We start from the raw sequence: 17,940 nt of genomic DNA, 5'->3' as shown, positions 1-17,940 counted from the left end.
ACAATAAAACCAATTTCGATGGTAAATATTGGTTTTTTTATTATTACGCCATAAGTTGAAGCCCTCGTATTTTGAGTAACTTTGTTAATGCCTATTATAACCTTCATGTTTAACCCCTTTCGCAATGCAACACACTTATCCAGTTAAATTTTATAGTGTGTCGTATTTATTATAGCCGCAGCGGAATTATAGTTTCGTTTACAAAATGAGGGGAACAATCTAGGTCAGCATATGCGTAGTATTCGGTGAATATCGAACAATCGGTTAATTTTAAAATAGAAAACTCAGATTTTGATAAAATCAAATTGTATTTTTGTTAATACATCTTCGCAAAAATTATAAATATTGAAGATTTTCAACAAAAATGAAGTACCTGCCAACTCTGACGGCTCTGAAAGGTTTCGAGTTCCAGTTGCTAATAGGTAATTAGGCAGACAAGTATACAGGTATACAGTGATTTTGGGGGCGCTTTTCCCAAAAAACGCCATAGTTTTGCTCTATCACATTTTTTTTATAGGGCTCTATATCTTAGAAATGTTATTTTATTAATATGACATGAATATGTTTGTTCCAGGTTAGGAATTGATTTTTATGAAATTACATGTGATTTGGCAACACTGGATAATATTAGTAACCTACTTAAGAGCAGTTTGGTTGTATTGGTCGTCATGCTACTGTGTTCGCGGTTGTTGTTTTCGTTGTTTTGTACTTCTAGTGTTCTAAAACTCATACATTTGGAAGAAAGACATTGTGTGAACAATCTAAAATAACTTTTGTTATATCTGTGGTAGTTATGTCGTAGTAAAGCAGAGGCAAACTATAACTTCTTATGTGAACAATGTATACCATGCTTATTTTGGTGTAAAAATTGGCGACCAAGACAAATTCTGGGCTCCTCATACTGTTTGTTCCATGTGCGTTGAAGCATTAAGAAACTGCCAAAAAGGTAGGAAGAAAGGTTTACGCCTTGATGTTCCTATGGTATGACGAGGGTCTAGGAATCACAGTGATTGTTATTTTTGTTCGTTTAAGGTTCAAGGATTTAACAGAAAAAATTAGAAACAAATTGTTGTGTTGACTCTGCTATTCGATTAGTTTCAACGGATGCATCCGAATTGTTAGCGTCCAGACTTCATGACAACAACACAACACAACAACTTTTACCGGGATCGCGAAAAAGAATTATGTCAATATTTTACTCAGGAAGAACAACCAGTACATTGCAACCATATTTCTGACTTAGTTTCAAAATTAGGAAAGGTGGCGTAAATAAAAATAGAATGGCGCCTGTTTATTGACTCAAGTAAGCGTAGTTTGCACAATACTAACCAACTGGCCTCTGTCCCAGTTGCAGATACGGTACATTAAAAAAAAAACGTATGAAAACTTAGGAGTTCTTTTGAAGAAAATAAACTACCAAGAACATCAATGGATGCTTAAAGTGCTGTGTAGGCTCCTAGGACAACAAGGGGCCGAGCAAAACCAAGACATTGGACTCAAATAGCCCTGTAGAACAAGCCTTACACCTGATAGCAAAAATGTATTAAGAGATAAGCTATCTTAGTTGACCCTAAAAAATTATACTGCCTCCTGTTCATATCAAACTTGGCTTGACAAATTTCCAGCCAAGATAAAAAAATGTATTTTTCTTAGACCGCAGATGAGAATATTATGCCAAAACGATAACTTGCAAAACACAATGATCAATGTCGAGAAAAACGCCTGGATTTCATTTAAAGAAGTAATTGATAAGTTCTTGGGAACTCTAAAAACAAAAACCACTAAAGTATTTTTCAAAATATTTTTCCTGAAAATCTTGGAGCAGTTAGCGAAGAACAGGGAGATAGGACATTTAAGGAAATAGAACGCCGATACCAAGGCAGACAAAGGTGGTGAACTATTGCTGGATGTTAAAACGAGATATGCCTTTAAAAACACACAGCCGAATATCCGACAACGCAGCTTTCTGGCAAAAAGACGACGATTTTACTCAAAAAATCTGAGTAAGTTTTTTTTTTCACTTTATTTAAACTAGAATTCCAGTTTTTTACTGAATAAAAAAATAAATTATTTTAGAATTTTTTTTCCCTTAATATTTGCAAGAAAACCTTAAAAGCATAGAAATTTTGAAATAAAAAATTAAAACATCTGTCAAAAAGTTTGTTATTCTACTAAACACTGAGTTATGTGACTATTTCTGAATATTTTTTTAATAGTTGTGTAAGCAGGAAAGGTAGGTCTTATTTTATATTGGATATAGATAATGGTGATTTGGAAAATAGAAAAAAAACGGTGGAATTTTCAGATTTTGGTAACTGAGGAAAAGCAACCAATAAAGCTGCGCCTGATTTCGAGTTTATCAATTGACCAATATTATCTACACTAAAATACCTTCGTTGCATAAGATATGCAAAACATCCGTTGGCCTAACGTCGTATTTAATGGTGTCTGGAATACAACTATAAAACGTAACGTCGCAGAGTTACCCACACGTTCCAAAGTCGTAAAACAAACATTGTTGGTTTGTCTACCAACTTCGTTATGAACTTTAACGCCGCCAGGAAATTTCTCCAGCTAAAATATCTTGCGACGAGCGAGGTTATGTAAAAAAATTACCCGAAAAACTTTTATGTTTCTCCGGGTTCCCGGTCCCTCGTTCGGTTGAGAAATCGACTGTTAAGGAGTACGCGATCGAATTGTTAAGCGTATTTCAACATTCTGCTCACTTCTTGGCGGAGCCACCTAAAGCCCAAAAACTGTAGATAAAGAATAGAAATAGATGTTTATGTTAATGTGGAAAGAACAAATAAATTTATTGCACTTTGCAAATGACAGTTAAGGGTTTCAAAATATTATTTTTGGGCTTGAGTTTTTTTATGGTTCCATTTGATTTCGTGACAGTGACAATAGGCTGTATATAATGTTTTGGTTCCCATATTTGCTTATATATGCTACTCCGTTACAGCGTATTTAAATATTTCTATAATATTATTAGTGTTGAAAATATGTTTGAATTTAATTAAACAATTCTATTTATTCAGAAATAGAGGAATTCTTGTTAAGGACTAGTGAAGATATCAGACATTTTCTGTGAAGAGTTTGTCCCCAGAGAGAAGAAATCTTTAAACATTTTTTTGAAATTTAGCAATAGTCCCATATCAAACAATATGCTTTAGATCCATTTGTTGAAATTATATAATTTAATTTATTAAATAAAAGAATCCTAAATAATAACTTTTTTTAAATCACCCTAGCACAGAAATAAACCACCACATCATAACGTGAAATTGCTTAAATCATAAAATTCTTAAGAAATTTCATAAATTAAAAATTTTCGAGTCTATAAAGAAAATAACTACTTCTATGAAAATTTCCGCAAATTCATGTTTTGGAGGTAAGATTTAGTTAACACTCTATTCACGTTGACAGCACAGTAGAAGCAATTTCAACATGACAATTTACATTTTTAATCTGGCTAGAGATACAGAAATGACGTTCTAAGGGATCACAGACAAATCATACACAAAATGCGTAGAAACATCAGTCAACACAAACAAATATTTGTAAATGGGAATCAATTGCACAATTTCCTTCTAAGCAATCAGGTTGTTAAAAACAGGATCTTAAAATTAAACCATTGTTGTGTTTTAGATAACTGTCCAATTCAATTTAGAAATGTCCAAACATTTCCCCGCGAGTTCACAGAACATTGTACAGAACATGATTACAGAATATGTAAGAAATTCAATAGCAGCACAGACCAATGCATAGAAGATATTCCTTCGCCTGTCGTTTATACAAAGAATAGTAAATAAAACGCTCGTGATCTTTTCTGTAACGGTCAGTGATCCTTGAACTTCCTTGAAGCGTGATATTTCTCAATAATATCTAGCCTGAAAGTACGAAACGCGCTTTGAATATCATTTTAACGCGTTCAGTATCTCGGAGCGTTTTAAATGAAAAATTAAGTGAGAGTAACGTCGAACGCTGTTGGCTGAGTAGATAGGGCTTTTTGTTATCTTCATTTTTCAGAGCATTATTGAATAAGTTACGCTAAGCCCGACAATTATTAGGAATATATTCTGGGTGGTTCTGAAAGTTGAGAGTTTCAGTGAAAATAAGATGAGTTATATTTATTATTGTTAAACACTTGCAATTAAACTAAACCGTTTTGATTATAAAATGTTCGTAATTTTTTTTCAGAAATCGGGACATTCGAACAAATTAAATTAAATTATTCATATTCAATAATATACTATTTTTGACTCTACCATGTTAATATTTATTTTGTATTTTTTCTTCTTCTTCTTCTATATTAGGCACTTCTGCCTATTTTACTTCTATGTAATTTTCATCACAGGTTGTCGTTCCATCTTTTTCGTGAGCGTCCCATACTCCTCTTACCGGCAGGCGATTTCTGTTTTGCTCTCCTCACTATCCGTTATTCAGACATTTTATCTATATGTTGATTCTATTCTTACTTTCTATTTCTTGTCCAGGTGTTAATGTTTTCAATTCCACCTATGTTCTTATGTTTTCATTTGTTTCTCTATCCGAGAGTGTTTTTCCTGCTATTTTCCTTAATGTTTTCATTTCATTTGTTTCCAGGCATTTCTGAGTCTTAAATGTTTCCGGTCTTGTTTCAGCGGTATATGTCACGGATGGTCGAACTACAGATTTACATATGCGGGATTTTGTATCTGCTCTTAAACATTTATTCTTTCATATCGTGTGGTTTTTGCAGTTTGTTCTCTTATTTCACCCTCTATGTTATTATTATATGATAATCTATTTCCTAAATATTTGATGTTCATTACCTGCTCTATAATTTGGTTATCAAGTTCCAGCTTACATTTTATTGGTTCTTTGCAGATTACTAGTGATTTAGTTTTTTTTGCCTATATTTTCATTATAAATTTCTTTGCATCTATATTAAACTGATGTAGTAATCTCTGCAAATCATCTTCATTCTCAGCTACCAATACAGTATCATCGGCGTAATACAACACTTGTATTTCTTTAGTACCCATTTTATAGCCCTTTTTGTTTTTACTTCTCTAATTATTTCGTCTAATATACCTGTAGTTACATCTATGAGCTCAGTTAGCCCTGAAATTACTCTAGCTTCTATTTTATTTCTTTTTTCTTTTGTATGTATTTTCGATTAGTTTTATTATATCAAATGGTATATTTATGTTATGAAGTGTATGTATCACGTCCTGTAGCTGCACTCTATCAAATGCTTTTTCTAAGTCTATGGAGCATAAGAATACTGGCCTATTGTGCTCAATTCGATTTTTCTATAATTTGTCTAATTACAAATACTCCATCTTCCAATTTACAAACCTTGTTGTTCTTCAGAGAGTTTTACAAGTGGAGTTATTTTGTTGGTAATAATTTTTGTTATCAGTTTCAAAGTCGTGCATAGGAGGTTAGTTCCTGGATAGTTATTTGGATGAGTTTTTTCCCCTTTTTAAAAAGTGCTTATCATTATGCTTATCCACCAGACTTCCGGTATTTGTGATCTTCGAAATGCTTTTTAACTATCTATTTCTAGTATTTTATCTGTTACTATTCTCCATCATATTGTGCAATTGTTTGAAGTGGTTTGTCCTTGTCTCTTTTTCGATATACTTTACCTATTAATTCTTTCATTTTTTGTCAGTGTCCACGTATCATTTTTCAGATCTCCTTTTGCAAACCATAAAGGTCGTGTTCCATATCTTTTGAGAATTTTTCCCAATGTTCTGTTTTCTTTTTTCCTTACCAGAGTGTTTGTTTCGTTGCGAATTCTTTTATATTGTTCATAGTCTTCTTATTTTTTTATAGAGTTATTGGAGATAGGCTCTTGTTTTCTGTTGACATTTTAGTTTTATTTCGTCACAAAAACAAGGTGCAATTTTTATTCTTTTTGATGTTCTGTCTGTTTTACATTCTCTAAGCGCTTCTTTTGCTGCGTTTTTGATTTTTTCTCCAATCTTTCTCCAGCTATTTTCTATATCTTCTTCTTCTATTACTGAGTTTTCATTTATTTTGTTTTCCAATCTTTTATGTTAGTTTTTTAATGTTTGTTTATTTTCATTCTTATTTTCTCCTAAAACAAGATTGTGGTCACTTCCTACGCTAGCAGAACATAAACATCTCATATTTAGTATTTGTGTCTAAAAAAGGTGTTATATATTCGTAATTCTTTTTGTGAAAAGAAGCTTACTAAAGATTCGAAGTTCTCGTTAAGCACACTTACTTTCCTTCAAATTTTGTTTGACCCCTGGTATTATTGCGTTAACTACTCGTCAATTAAAGTCACCTCATATCATAATTTTCTCTCTTTTTGCTATTGTATCAATTGTATTTTTTCAATGAAGAATTTATTTTTCCGTTAAATAACTTTATCCTCTATTTGCAGAAAATTAGTGACATATTTCGGTTAGCTGTATCTGTTTTTAGTCTACGATTTTTAAAAATAAATAAATATCATCAAATGTGCAAGGCTTGTAAAATATGTAAGATAGATTTTTGAGGATTGTTACTTCCCTTAATATTTTATACAATTAACTACTAAAGAGTGTATTTATTGATGCTGCATAGTGTACCAATTTTCACACACCATTCTAACAACTCTAATTGCCCTCATCGAAAAAGTTAATTAAATTGAATAAATAAGTCCTATCGAAATGCAAAATTTTCTAGCATACTAAAAACAATACGCTTTATCCAATTGGATGTACGGTTTTGATAGCTGAAAGTAAAGATAACCCGGAAAACAAAGAGTCCGGCAACCTTCAACTTGAAGCACCAAAATATTGTGGTTTGCGTGAGCAAAGTTTACACAGAAACGGATTATCGACCCGCCACCGCAGTGGCGGGGCAGCCGCCGCCGGCAAAATGACATGCCACCACCACCGCTCTAACAGGTGGATCCTGAATAAGATACGGACAATAATTCTTCTGCAGAACGCGCTTTTTATTATTTAATACGTGCATTTTGATATAGATTTTTTTTGTAGAGCGAAAGCTTAGAACGTACTGGATATTATTTCATGCATATTGCAGTAAATTTTTACATTGTTAGTTAAAAAAATATTTTTTATATAATAATTACGTTCATCTAAATTTTCATATTATGGCTAGGTTATGCACTACCGTTAATTTCTCAGAAGTCCAACGGATATATTTACAGGAGAACTGCCGACTACCAAAGAAATTCCTAAGAATGGCGGTAAAGTCTGTTCACAGATAAAAGAAAGTGACTAACTGATACGAATTGAGGAAAGACCCGGGCAAGCTGTAAGAATGAAATATGGCCGAACAGGTCCGTACTTTGCTTAGAATTTAATTATTTGGGGTATTGTTAATAAAGATACCAAACAATGTTTATTTATTTATTTATGTATTTATATTTAAATCTAAAACAACATTACATTTTTTTTATTACCTACTTAAGTTACTTAAAATTATTCACATAATATATCAGTATCACTATCGCTATCATCGTCTGTTCTAATTATTATTTGTTCTATGTTATTTGCAATATGGATATACGATTGTTCTGCGTTTTCTATATGTTTTTTTTTGCCCAACTTTGTGGGGGATGTTAAAAACTTCGGTTTTTATAAGTTTGAGGACATTGGAGTTAACACGGGGAAAAACATTGTTACGACGATTGGCAGATTTCAGTTGGTGCCAAAGATGTTCAATGGGATTAAATATACAGTGGTAAGGTGGTAAGGAAACCTTAAAACTGTATGCCCTAGATTTTTTGCATAATTATCATAGACGTATTCTTTTTGTAGGTTCAAGCTTTGTAGAACTTCAATTAATTTCTTTTTGGTATAATCTTCGTGTGATAAAATGACGCCATTAGGAGAAATGTTTGGAACTAGTTTGTTTTTAAACCAACTTTCAAATAAATCAGCGGTGGTGTCTTTATGGTAATCGAGAGAAGAATCTTTAATATTTTTCCATTTGGAATCCAACCATCTTTAGAGCCAGCATGCAAACTAGTTATTCTTTTGCCTCTTTTTGATGGCGCGTTTGTTATACACTTATCAGTTGAGTCAACCCAACCCTTTTCCGAGGTATCATAAGTGTCGACCCAGGTTGCATCGAAATAAATAATTGGAATTTGTTGTTCTCTGTAAATGCCAATTTTTTCTAAATATTCCAGTCGTCATTTACAAATTCTAAAAGATTCCATTAAAATTTGCCTTTTGTCAATTTTTTTAAATCTAAAACGCATGTGTTCAATAAACTTCAATAAGGTAGTTCTGCCACATTTAACACCGGTTTCATGTTTTTCAAGCCTCCTAATTAAGATATCTAATGTAGGCACTCTTTGTTCCTAGTATAACTGGTAAATTTTACGCCGTATCTTGATCACTTTCATCTACACTCGGGAAAATGTAAGCCATCGCTTTTTTTTTCCTCGCTGAAATGGGATTACTCACAATTTTCCATACTGTTGATATTGGAATTTTCGTCAATGTGGCCGTTTCTTCTAGAGATGCTTGCTTATATAATATTGAATAATGTTTTCTACATTGGGCGTGAGCATCTCCTGAGATACTCCTGAGAAACACAAGACATGTTTTGCATAATTCACACACGATTCAACACACGCTGGATTACAAACGAAATAAGAATGATTACTAATAAACCTTAACTAAGTAGTATACCAAACAAAAGAATAAACACAGGTAGGTATAAAATTATTTTCTATTACGGACCACAATTTTACCTGAATTTAAATTCCGAAACTTTAGGCAATAATCTTGTTGCATTGTATGTTAATGACCACCCTTGGATAATCCCATTCAAAAGCAATTGATCACTTTCTTATATCTATGAACATACCATATCTCTATACTGACGCCCATTGCCGGCGAAAGAGCCAGAGGCCCCAAATTCATTTATTAAACATACGATGCTTTTAAATAAAATGTATATATACGAAAGAAATTGTTAATTTGATCGAGAAAACGAAAGGAATCGTATACTTTTATGAATCTAAATATTGTTTTATAGCTACGGAGAGTCACAATAGAGAATTTATGTCGCAATTGCTAACGCTCTCAATTTGAATCTTACATCTTGAAACCACTAGCAAAATAATAATTAATTTTATCCCAAACAGTTGAAACGTTTAAAATTATTTTCAATCTAACCAAACATTTTGAAATATCTTAATAATTTAAGTAAAAAAATTGTTTAAATTAAATTTCATTTTAATTTTTAATTTTAGTGTGGCATTAATATGAAACCTTCCAAAAATGTTTAATATTTACTACATTAACCATAAATTGTATCTGAACAGTAAAATTATATTAAAACAGAAAAAAAAGTATTAAAAAACGCCATAATATGTTACCAAACATCATCTTTTGTTTTTGGTTTTTGTTTGTCTTTCTGGCGTTTCTAAGAAATAATAATAATAATAATAATAATACTAACAATAATATGGCAATAATATATTAATAATATTAATATAATATTAATATTTCTATTTTTTCTTGGAACTTTGATATATTATTTACCCTGATTTGTGAAAATAGATGTGCTTATGATTTTAATAACCTTATTTCTATGAAGCTAGTAATTAACGCTGAAGCCCATGTTCGCAATTTGATGTATTTTCTTTAAAGTTTAGGTTGAGTTAGCTCGTAGATGCAAATTCGTCACTGGGTTTTTTAAAGTTCGATTTAAGAAATTTCAAACCAAAACATATCCTGAAATAATATAGAAATTAAACAACCAAATAAAAATCTATTGGGCGACAAAGACAAAAATATCCCACCTTCTTTTACAAACAAATGTGTTTTGGAAATACAAAATCAAAATTCGAAATATTAAGTCCTGGGCCAAATTGCCGAATTTGCTTGAAAATGTGTAGCGTTGTTCTATCCCCCTTTTAGTCGATTTTCGGAGCAACACATGTATATTTCATTTGGAAACAATTCATCACAATGTAACGATTCTACTTTATATTATATTACGCCGTGAGCGCCACTTTGGCCTATAAACGTATCTTCATCTGAAAATTGTGTTGGCCAAGCATGTAATCGACGTGAATAAAATCGCTGACCCCTTTCGTATTCTCGCGAGCGACTGTTTTACGATTATAATACACGTGTAGTACCCACGCACGCCCACACGACGATAAGTTAGAGCCTAGAGCGTTTACAGGGTGAACACAACGCTATGTAGGTAATATGGAACAGACCAGGGACCTGTTATCGTATGTGAACATATTTACTGTCCACCCTCCCAGATTAATATAACCTCGAAATACTCAAATATTCAATAGTTCAAAAATTAAGCAAAAAATTTTTTAAAAAATGCTTAAATATTTACGTTTATACAGGTTGTCTCGAAAGAGATTGGAAAAATTCATCCTGGCAGAGAGTCGCGGCCCTCACTTCTGGGGTTATATTAATTTTACGACAGCTGACAGTTGGGCCAGTGTTGTTGTAATGTCGTCCACTTGTAATTATTTTAAAATAAATATTAAAAGTTGACTTCTTACAAGGCTCTGAAAGCCACACTTGTCACTGTTCAAAACATCACTGACCATATATCCTAAGTTCTTAAGAGATATAACGGCAAAACCAGATTTACGACTTGTCCGTGAATCTCTCAACATCTTCGGTTTGTCAAAGTCAAAATCATGTTTAAAATACCAAGAGTTTACAGTATTCCATGCATATGCGGTAAATAATACATTGAAGAGACAGGATCAAAAAGATCAACCAGGCTCAAAGAGCCTTAAGACTACGACAAACAAACTTATCACCAGTTGCCGAACACAATCGTGAAACCGGACATCAAATCTTCGATAAATTCTATTCTAAAAATCTATAAGTAACCAAACAATCTTAACGGCGACTCAGGTCTTTACTTTTCACCAATTTGGGAATCAGTAATCCGAGACAATGTTTATGTCCATCCTTTAGCTCCGCCTCCTTAAACAATAGATGAGCATTTTCAGTTTCAGTTGAGTTTCGAAAAATCGAACGGGATGATTGGCGAAACTTTAGCAGGTTTGATTAATAAACAACCGAGGATTTGTAGAGAACATTTTAGCCAAAAGAGAAATGAAATAAATAGTCAAAAACTTTCATAAATTGAAACAGAGTTAGGGCGAAAGCATTGGTATTTTTGTGGCTGATTTTAAAAAAGTTGATCTCAGAGCTCTAGCGTTGGATCTTTAAGAGAGATTATGTATAAATGCAGAATGAGAATATTGAGAGGAACTTCTCAGGGAACTTGTCTATCTCCAACCCTCTTCAATAATTTTATTCATGACCTGCCAGTAAAATTTGGAACGAAATAAATTGTTGCAAAATAATGACAGTAAAAAGTTTTTAGGACTGTATGTTGAACAATTGTATATTATGCAAAAAGTGAGGTAAACGGCATTTGACTCACAAGTTTATTTTACAGGAGCGGAGCGCAGTGGGGCGAGTGACTTAAAAGTTTACCGAACGTGAAGCGTACTATACTTTTTCTACGACCATTACTTTTTCGGTACATTTTCGTAAAACAACACGAGTGTGAAGTATAAGAGACAGTGTTTCTATTAAATTAATTAATTGATACCACCGGCTTGGCTCTTATCTCTGTCAGCAATGTCTTACGGTTATATATATATATATATATATATATATATATATATATATATATATATATATATATATATATATATATATATATATATATATATATATATATATATATATTAATTTTGATAGGGTTAACTTTAGAACTTAGTCTCGATTTTTTAATTTTACCCCTCTGTCCAAAATTGAAGATCGGTGTATGGGCTATTCACGCTTCAGTTAATATAAGTTTTGTTATGCGAGTATATCTAATATTAAATACTTCTATTATCGAGACTAATTCATTTATCTAATAGCCAGAGGAGATTTCAAACACTGTTTAGAAGAACGAAAAATATCATGTGGCATTTCCGTATTATTGCGAAAACATGGTAAGCGATAAAAAGTCAGCAATATTTTCCCCATTGCCAAAGTTGCCAATGTTGCCAATGGCATCTATTATACCGCCTGCAAATAGATAAATCCCACTTCTATTTTGTGGTAACACCTAATATGCCTCCATACGATTCATATAATTTTGGCGAGTCGTTAAGTCAACTTCAAAGGTGAAAGCTAAAATAAAATAAGCTACTTCCTGTCTGATAACAATATTAACGAAGATTGAGTGACGTCGGACCAACGCGACATATAGAGAGAAAGAGAAGCCTTCGGGAGAGGAGATCCGAGAGCCGCAAGCGTCAGCTGCAGTCACGATAATAGATTGACGTATAGCCTATTTATTTTCGAATCATTCATGCGAATAGTATATTTCATGTGAGCTGAATCCAATTTCATCGTAAAAACTATGACCTTATGAAGTGGCGCACCCAATGTCATTTGTGGTTAATACTAAATTCAGGTTTTAATTTTGATCTAAACGAGGTATAACCACCCTTTTTTTGTACTCAATTTCTTGAAAGCAGTTCAGATGGTAACTATGTCCGAATCAAAATCGGTATGTAAAGCCATTATCGAAACTCGTTTCTGAATATTTCTTTGCAACACAAAAATAAATTGAAATATAATACAAATTATTTTAATTCCAATATTGTTATCAGAGTTACTTACCAAGTACATTAATTTAAATAAAAAATAAATAAATAAATAATATGATATATGTATTAGCTATTCAAATTATATATTGTAGATTAATTGGCAAAGAACATAGCACTAAACCGAAAAGGTACTATCATATATAATTTAAAAATTTGAATAATTTATTTAAGTAGAAAGTTTGTTTTCATGGAGAATTAATAATGTTGGATATCTGACAATCTTTTTGCATTATCATAAAATTTTTAAAAATGAAGGTAACTTGGCCGTCGCATAAGATTCACATATTTCGATGATCCTTATGTACAAGTTCAACAGACCTTTTGTCTGATGGATGTACATTTAATACAGAAAATTTTATGAAAGATAACTTAATTTTCATAAAACCAAGAATTCCCATTTGATGGCTTCTTTATTGGACACGCTTAGGGTTGTGGGATTAACGAATCAATTTTTTTTGTATCAATTAAAAAGTCAATTGACCGAAATAATTTTTAAAATAACTTGAAATTTATATTTATTTATTTTTATTAAGAGTGTGCATTATGTCGCCGTCGCGTCGTTCTGGGAACCAAATGGAGTCGATATGATTATTGGGATTGCCCGAATAGCTAAATATGGTATTCCGATATTCCTTGAAGAGGTAGGTAAATTACAAATCAAAAACGCATAATAGCTTATAATAAAACATTATCATTATTATTTAATAATGATAGATAACACTCTACAAATGCAAGACATTTTTTGACTAGTCAATTAAAAAGTGGTCCATTGACGGTCAATTGAGCAGTTCCAACTATAGACACACTTACACAGACGTACATAGTTATTTTTTCTATACCAGCATATTTAAGCAGTAAGGTCCAATGCAATGTAACAGAATGTAATTTAATGTAATCCTGTCGCAATTTTATTCTATCGATGAATTTATAATAAATAAATAAATGTGCGAAAATAAAAACTATAAAGCAGATTTCCATTCAAGCTAAAGCGCGAAACCTGGGGATAATTTCGGCGCCGGCTAGTCGACCACCGAAATCCATAAATTAAACTTCAAAATAGAGTGGGATAGCTGTACGGCTCTAATGCCCGCGGTCCCGTTCCTTAAAATGGAACTGAAAATAAAATCCGAAGAAAATCGGCAACCGAGAATTTTCTAAAACGCATTACATTGTGAATTATGACAACAATGGGTGGTGGCCTTTTTTCCTAGGCAGATATATCCTATTCTGAATCTATAGACGTCTTTCAATAAATTCCAAATCTGTTTTTGAATAAATGTAATGGATTAAGCATCTTGTACGAAGGTTGGTGACCCTCTTACTATTAGTTTTACCTTGCATTGTCAGTTGTAATAAGCCCTACTTGTTTCTGAGAATGCTATGTCCAAAGTACAAAATTTTCTTTTTTTTTTTTATTGTATACAGAAGTTTTCTTAGAAAGTTCTCTGTGAATGTGTGTAGATCGCTACAAAAGCCATAGTATACAGGAGAGCCTGTTAACACTTCCACCACTCAACAAAGCCTACACAAGAATCGGCAGTATGAGCAGTATAGATTTCTATAACACTAGAGCGGAAATGGGAATAGCTTACAATCCGAACTTTTATAAAATTTAAACAGAATTCTGCCTGCCCTTCGACCAACAATATTTCAATTATCATACAATAACCTTGTGGTCACTAACACTACATTAACTAGGTCATGTTTTGCCGAACAAGGACTTAGCGGAAATTCGGATATTTAAGAATTCAAAGGACCAGCGCAAGTTTGAATGTCCGCTGGTTCGAACTTGCTAACTTATTAGAGACAAGAGAAATTTCCATATTAGATATATTAAGCGTTTTATCACAAAATACACTATACCACAACCTTCCAAAAACAATGAGCCCGAAAATCCCACACTGTTAAAATTTTTTGTATTCAAAACATCACTGGCCACAAAAAAAATCTCTAAACAACTTCGATCGGTCAAAGAGAAAATTCCATTTGAGATACATTGGAGAGACCGGACGAAAAATATCAACTAGGCTCAAAGAGTATGATAGAACCTTTCACCAATATGGGAATCAATCATCCGAGACTATGTGCATACTCCCCCACTTTTAGCTCTGTCTCCCTCAAACAATATATAAGCAGGTACTTGGGCTTTGAAAAAGCCAACAGGATGATTCGATTCATCAACAATCGGCAAGGGAGGAATCCAAAAAATTTGTAATGAGCATCCCATTTTTATGTTTTAATAATACTTCGCATTTTTTTATAAGAGTGAGTGAGAAAGGAAAAAAATTTAGATTTCGAAATACTAGCAAATAAAACGTTTTTGCACTGTAAAAATGTTGTAAAGACGAAACATGGCGAAAAAACAATCGAGTACCATAGAATTTTTGACAGTTTTATTCCATCTAACTTAGCCATTTTTTAGTGTTATGGTCAATTTAATACAAAAATGATATCAAGTCCATAAAACGTTTTTCTAAAAAGAAACTAAATAATGGAAAAAAAGCAAATAGGAGATAAAACAAATTGATAAGACAGTTTATAATTTGCAACATTCAGAATGAAATATTGAACAACAAATAAGCGAAACCTTGGAACCATAGAAGCACTGTTTTGTATCCATGTTCTAGTTCACAGATGCAGAGATGTCAACCACCACTTTTATATGTGCTTTATTGACTTTGAGAATGCTTTTGGCAAGGTCGGGCACGACAAGCTGATGTAAATCATCCAGCAATTAGGTATTGACGACAGGGACATGCGAATAATTAAAAACCTTTATTGGCATCAACGAGCAAACATTAGGATTGACCAAAACATCTCTGACACAGTCGCAATTCGCCGGGGTGTAAGACAAGGATGCATTATGTCGCCATTGCTTTTTAACCTGTACTCTAAGTACAACTTCAGGGAAGCTCTGCGAATTAGATGGAGGGATTAAAATAAATGGAGTTAGCATCCATAACTTAGGATATGCTGACGACACTGTTCTGTTAGCCAATATTCCGGAAGAACTACAAATGCTTTGCGAGAGACTCACCAACGTATGTAACGAATATGGACTAAAACTGAACACCTCAAAGACGAAATGTATGATTGTAATTAAACAACCTGTAGACGCGTATGTGATTACAGTGTATGGAGTCCTGCTTGACAATATTACGCACCTGGGTTCTAACATAAACAACAACTGAGGTATGAGCCAAGAAATCAAAATTCGTATAGAAAAAGCTAGAGCTGCTTTTTTCCGAATGAAGAAAGTGCTATGCAGCAGAAACCTCAACATCGAACTTAGGTTGAGGCTTACAAGATGTTACATATTCCCGACTTTGCTCTATGGGCCTTTGAGATGTGGGTGTCCGGCAGATTGTTACGTGTAAACTGGGTTGACAGAATCCGCGACGAACAAATATTGGAGCGTCTACATAAACAACCTGAAATAATTAAATTGATTAAGACCAGAAAACTAGAATATTTTGCGCATGTAATGCGACATCCTGAGCGCTATAATGCTCTCAACTTAATTATGCAGTGCAAGATGGAAGGAAGAAGGTCAGGTCGCAGAAGAATATCATGGCTTCGAAATTTACGGGAATAGTTCCATACGTCAAGTACAGCCTTATTTAGAGCTGCCGTGAATAAAGTTTTGATAACCAATAGGATAACCAACATTCGATGACGGACACGGCACATGAAGAAGAAGAATGAAATATATTAAAAAAATTATAACTTATCCAAATAAATTCGCTATAGGGAAAATTGCACAAACAATTGTTGCAATGTTTAAAGCATTATGCAGCAACAGAATTGCAGAGCATAACTCCAAACTGACTCGCTGCAGTAACTTTGGCCTAAAAATATTTAACGTTCCGGCTTCGAAGGTCGAGCCCGTAAAAAGCCCATTTTGATGACAACGGCACCAACCCTTATTACAGTTAATGCGCTCTTAATGCCCCCGCTGACACGCGCGACCTCTCTGCCTTCACCTCCGCCCAATAAAAAAGTTCCTTTAGCGAAATGTCAATGCAATGTGTTTTCCTGTAAAAAATCCGACACTAAATTGGTCCTCCTTTTTAATTTTTCACTACCGTTAATCCCGATTTGACTGGATATTCGTGCATGTCATTTTTGCAAAACATTTTTTGTTGAGACGCCGTTTCACTGAGACTCGCCAAAGCGCAACATCTAGACGAACAAACGGTCGAAAACTTTTCCAGTATCGCTTGCATAAAAGCATCTCCAGGAAACTTCTAACTGAAAATTGGATCTGCATTCCCCCGTCAAGCTTCAGACGAGCGTTTCATTTTCGTGTCAGTCACCTTAACTAAGTGGCGGCGCACCGGATTAAATTACGAGGAAAAAGAAACAAACTTGGACAAGTGTAATACGGAATACGTGTAGGTTAAAAATTGGATTTGGCGAGAAACATTTTAGAATTTGTTATCATATTACGGCGTTAGATACATGAATGCCGCATCAACTTGTCCGCCATAAAGGCACAGGTAATCCGATAGTTTTTAGTTTTAAATATAACAGAGTACATAAGGCGTCTATTTATATCCATTGATTATTCATATCCGCGCGCTCCGGATCCTCTTTTCCGACTGACCATAATAAGAGGGTGTAATAAAATGTAATAACGAAACAAATGACTGCGATTAACTAGATAAGAAATAGCTGAAATTGAGTTTGTAATTACTGTAGCCCTTCAAAAGATATTTGACTGCAAGGTTAAACATACCCCAAAAAGGTGGTTCTCATTGATAATAAAAATGTGTTATTTTAATTAATTAAGATTCTTTTAAGATTCTTGACCCGTAATAAATAAAAAATGAATTAGTGCTATTAGTATAAGTTGTTTTATTTAATCATCCAAAAATTATTTTTTAACAAAAATTAATAAAAGCAATAAAATGTAATATTGCAATGACGACTTGAAGATTATATCGTAAAGTTGAGTAGTAATTCGTTTTCGAAAATGCTAGTACGCTAATGTTGAATTTTATATATTTCTGAAACTTCAAAAAATATTTAAACATATTATAGTAAATTGTACTCAAAAATCCTAAAATGATATAGGCGGGTAATCGGTGTGTTCAGGTATAATTTTTCTGCGTACCTACTCCATGTCACTTTTACTTTCTTTTATCAAAGCAAGAAAAACATTTTACTATAAATTCCTTAGTCCTTCCGGGGGACAAAATATTTCGATAAAGTGTTTTATATTTCGGTTATTTATAATTTTAAGAATTTGAAACTTATAGCTAATATACTTTAGTATTTTCTCTATTTAA

Source organism: Cylas formicarius, unplaced genomic scaffold, assembly GCF_029955315.1.
Source record: "Cylas formicarius isolate icCylForm1 unplaced genomic scaffold, icCylForm1.1 PGA_scaffold_1__22_contigs__length_36826433, whole genome shotgun sequence".
In the NCBI taxonomy this organism is placed as follows: Eukaryota; Metazoa; Arthropoda; class Insecta; order Coleoptera; family Brentidae; genus Cylas; species Cylas formicarius.
Note: the sequence above shows the minus strand (reverse complement) of the source record.